This window comes from Cupressus sempervirens, chromosome 3, assembly GCF_028749045.1.
Source record: "Cupressus sempervirens isolate cs-2001-9-10 chromosome 3, ASM2874904v1, whole genome shotgun sequence".
Taxonomy (NCBI): domain Eukaryota; kingdom Viridiplantae; phylum Streptophyta; class Pinopsida; order Cupressales; family Cupressaceae; genus Cupressus; species Cupressus sempervirens.
The window spans coordinates 373,521,088-373,526,499 of NC_143120.1; the positions used below are offsets into that span (position 1 = coordinate 373,521,088).

The window sequence follows — 5,412 nt, forward strand, 5'->3', positions numbered from 1 at the left end:
TATCATTACCAAAAAAAAACTTCATTATAATCTTAAATATCTTAAATATACATAAAACAAATTATATGGCGTTTTAACTTCTTGTCAATCATTGAGTTAGTATTGAACTAGTTAAATTGTTATTGAACAGGCACGGCTCTACAAACATGACTGTTGGTCTACCTATGAAAATGTGTATAAAAATGTAAATTGTGGGATAGTATGAGAGGAAGGAGACAAATCAGAAGAGAATTATTGACAGTTCTGCATCATCTTCTCCTCGTAATCTATTTATATAATCAGAAAGCAGAAGCGAGATGTCAGAAAGCCAGGCCAGTCTCTTACTGAGGAGGCAATTAAAAGAAATAAACAAGAATCCAGTGAATGGGTTCTCAGCAGGACTTGTGGATGATTCAAATATATTTGAGTGGAATGTAACAATAATTGGTCCGGAAGATAAATTTTATGAAGGAGGGCTTTTCAGCGCCACAATGAGATTCCCAGCGGACTATCCAAACAGCCCTCCATCGGTGAGATTTACATCAGAGATGTGGCATCCAAATGTTTATCCAGATGGACGTGTTTGCATTTCTATTCTCCATCAACCTGGAGATGATCCACATGCTTACGAGCTTGCCACTGAAAGATGGTTACCAGTACACACAGTTGAATCTATTCTCTTGAGTATCATTTCAATGCTCTCCTCTCCCAACGACCAATCTCCTGCAAACGTTGATGCGGCCAAACAGTGGAGAGATCAAAGAGATGAATTCAAGAAGAAAATTGGCAGCATCGTCAGACGCTCGCAAGAAATGTAATAAAGTATAAATCTAGGGAAAAATAAGTTAGAAGGATAAAAATAAATGTTGCAAGACAAAACTAGGCTTATGATTGCCTCCTTTTTTAGTGATGATGATTGAAATATATAATTGCCTTGATATACGTAGTTCTTTGCATTTTTAGGTGAAAGTGTTATCATATCTGATAGTTTTATTAGTGAATATTGTTTTCTTTAAAGAGTTAACAATTGTAAACTACAGCAGCAAAATAGATCATGAACAATTGTGAAGATAAAATTAAGTAATGTTAAATATATAGCGAACGGAAACTGAACAGGACATAAGGATTAGATGTTGGTCATCCAATTCTTTTTATGGTGCATAAATGAATCTACAATATAGACACTTTCTTTATGATTAAATAATTATTTTACAATGAAAATCTGAAATTATAAATAGATAATAAAACAGGAAACCCAACGGCAAAAGAATGCTCAAAATTGACAAGTCAAAGAAAGTAATCCAAATAAAATAATACACACGTCCAACTCTATTATTAACTAGATTACTGTTAAATTTACAAAGAAATTCAAATAAAATAAAATAAATTGAAAGATAAATATAATGTTAGATCCTAAATGAAATATGATATAGAGATGAATAGTTCCATGTGAAATAAAAGTTCTAATTCTTTTGTGTTTGTTGTTATAACCTTAAATAAGAGGGATGATGAGCAGCAGTTCCGATAAACTCTACTCTACAAATCAGATGTGTCATTTCGATTATTACTTCAATGAAAGCTCTTCTGCTAGGATTGGAATTGCATGTAAAGTTTACCATGCACTTTGTTGATTTAAACTTTCTGTAAAGACTGCCCCTGCAAAATCAATGCCACATCAGCAATCTCCATAAGATGTGGAAAATTTAATGAGAGTCAAGGTCTTTTGAATATTGACCAGTCAACATTAGCTGATTAACTATCATTAACTTTACAAAAATCTAAAAGAAATTATAATTTCATTACCAGATTATTGATACCAGATACGAAATATCAAATGGTCATGACAACTAAGTTGAAATGAGCTCCAGAACCTATCTAAGAACACAAGGGGCAAGAATATTGTAGGGGTGCTTTACTACCCTACCACAAAGCTGTTAAGCTTCCCTGAAATCTTTCTTGACATGAAAGATTCCCAGCATGTCATCGAGGAAGACTAAACAAGAAAAACTAAGAGAAAGATAATGGAATCGTGTAGTATCAAAAAATCACATTCTAACTTTTATACTACACAGTCACTCACAAAATCACATAGTTAGGCCAGTATCCATCTACCTTAATTAAAAGAATTTATCCTTAGTTAGGCCAGTATACATATGTAGTAAAATCCAAATAAGCATAGTCACACACATATGTGTTACGTAGACAACATAATTAAATGTAATAAACAAGTGGCTTGGTGAAGCACTTACAGAGCCAGATTTATCAGTAGAAGAAATAGAAACAACATGTATTCATTCTACAATAATGGCGGATAGAAGAAACTAAACGTGCAGTATCTATTCTATCCTTCCCATTATTGCTACATTACACCCATTCATGAGAGAAATTAAACATCTACACATAGACTTACTTCAAGAATACATATTTAACTCAGATTGTAATGATTTCTATGCATTATTCTACTAATAGCCTCACTAATCAGTTTCATCCCTTAGCTGAGAGAAGTTTATGATAGGGTCTCAGCCTAGTACTCGTAATGCTTTATACTTTTACATCAATAGCCAAAGTAGCCATTTCTTTTCTGTATGGTACAGTTAAACACCTTGATCACTGGATTGAAAATAATCGAGCTACAAACACTCTAAAACAATTTATTACACACTCAAAATGCTGGAATGATAGCAGCACTAACATTATGAATGCTGAAATGGAAGATCAACAAACAACCTACAGCAAGTACATTTTTATACCATAAATACTGGAATGACAGCAGCAGTACATTAAACATTAGGAATGCTGAAAATGGAAGCAATAGATCAACAAATAACTTATAGATTGTATGTTATATACCATAAATGCTAGAATGATAAAAAAAAACTAATTCAGATTGTGTTTATGCATATGCAACATTGTACCTGTAACTCAACCAATCAATTTAGAGTTTCAACATGCGCCTAAAGTATGGAATAGGTAACAAATCCAACTAGTACCTAATGCTACTATTTACAATAGACCTTGTTGCCACTCTAAGCTTCGTATAAAACAATATGCAAGCGTCTTTACCCTATGGCTTGTAAGCAAAATGGAAAGTGCAAAGCCATTGATTAAGTGTGGAAATCATGATTTGACAGTTAAAGTCACATAAATGCATGATTTAGAATATAACACAATGAAGAATGCATAATTTGATACACAACACAATCGAGAAATGACGTCCAACACTAGGTAACTTTGGAATTAGTCTGAGCTTTTCACTTAGATATGGGTGACTAAATTTGTTGAGTCAGTGCCTAGATTGGAGAGCTTTATAAATTCATTGTATGCATTGGTCATTATGCAACAATTCACAAATGCCATTGAGGCGCATGTAGCCAAGACTGCGAGCTATAATCTTCCAATTATTTCCAAAAAAAATAAGAAGCATTAGATTCATATGCGAGTGTGCATGCACATATCGGGTCTGATAAAATATTGACTCATCGATGCATATACTTCATAATACTAAGGTGCAATCACCATTCTTTATTCTTTACACAGTGAGTAGAATAGATATCTCCAAGTTTGAGGGTCAGTAGCAGACACGATGGTGAGCGCATTATTACAATTAGAATGTATAGGTTTAAAGTTTAGTCTATATTGTATCCACCGATTTCAGCAATAAGGAACATTTTTGAATTAGTCAAACAAGACTAACCCTATTAAGGAGTCGCATGGCAGAGAATTTCATCTTCCAAAGAACTCAAATATTCCATATTGTTCTATGCAACAATGAAATTAACCACAACGACATCTTTGTGTTATGTACAGGCAAGAAACATGGGAAAAAAATTAAGAACCTCATATTCGATGGTTGTCCTCTACTTCCCAAGACACCTCCAGCCGCCCCTTTCCTCTTTCCCCCACAACCAATCAAATTATCATGCAAAGTTCTAGTATTTTTTTCCTTCTTATTAGAGCATTTTCTATAAGGATCGCATGGCATGGGCAGAATGAGCCTCTAGGCACCCGTCTGTGGATCAAAAATTTTGCCTGGCATTAGAGATGAGCTATCCCTAAAGAGGCACAGGAATTCCTCCAGTTTCCCTCATTTACGGTGTAGATCGAAGAGAAACTGTGAATAGAAAGTAGTTCTCCATGCCTTGGAGATGGACTTCAAAGGTCTGTGCAGTGGCAATGGCATGCAAGCTAAACAGAGACAAGCCAAGTCGTTTGGAAGTCCTGGGATTGTAAAATCAAGAATACTTGTTGTTTTCTAGAAAGATTCTTTTCTTCTGCTTTCAGTTATTACTGTGCTATAGACTTCCACTTGATGGCATAATTTGCATGCCTTAGTAAATGTGAATAAGTGCAAATCATAATGGTTTCCTTAAAACAAACTTTTAACAAAATTAGTCATTATTTGATTCTAATTCAAGCAATTAATTTAATTTTAATTTAATTGTTTTTGTCCAGGTGGCAGTCCAATATCAATTTATTCAGTATGTGATGGAGTGGGATGTGACATCCTTACCCCCTTAGAAATGCATCATCCTGATGCAAATATGTTGAAGCTTATAATCATATCCATAAAATTTTCAAAACATCCATATTGCAATGATCTAGCAATAATATTGACTTTCATGTACTCAAATAAAGTCAAAATTTTGTTTCCTTAAATGCAAGCTACGTTTCATTAACATATTAACACATTAGCTCTCACAGAGCTATCTTTTGAAAGATAAAATTAACACACAATTGAAGTAACAAATTTAGAGAAGATAACACATATTTTATGTAAGCACATGCATAAGTAATCATTTCAAGAATATTTTCTACGTGTGAGTGTGTGAATTCCATTACCATTCTATAGTTTTACAAGGTTAGGCTACTTCTCTCTGACAATATTCCCCCTTTCTAATGATGTGTCATTCCCTCTGTTGCATTACAGGAATAACACCAAATGTCAATCCATCATATATCATAAATCTATTGATTTTCCAAATGAAATGCCAAATAAAATACTTTCTTATCAGAAGATTCTCAAAATTAAGTAACATATACCTTTAAAATGACATGATACCAAACACATACCTGTTCTTACTTATCATACCTTGGCATCAAGTGGATTTGACCCCGCCATTAAGTACTCCATATCCACTTTCTGCCATACTTATTCATCTACACTCACAATACCTTTAACTTAGTCCAATGTTAGTAGCTCAAGAAGACAAGTATTCAATTATAACCACCAAGAGTTGATGTTTTCCTTTAAACTCATATTTAATCACCCCTTGATCAAGAGTAACATAAATAATAAACCATTCATACCATGTGCACCATATGTACCATCTGACACGTGGTGCTCACTAAGCGAGTAATCATCCACATCATTAGGCCAATGTCCATGAAACATAATCAAGTAGTGCAATCCCATTACATCTAATTCATCATCAT

The 5,412-nt window shown here is 33.8% G+C and overlaps 1 pseudogene; it reads left to right on the forward strand.

Annotated features, from left to right (window-relative positions):
* Positions 1–296: 296 nt before the first annotated feature.
* On the forward strand, positions 297–797 carry LOC149566543 (ubiquitin-conjugating enzyme E2 7 pseudogene; annotated as a pseudogene).
* The last annotated feature ends 4,615 nt before the right edge of the window (positions 798–5,412 follow it).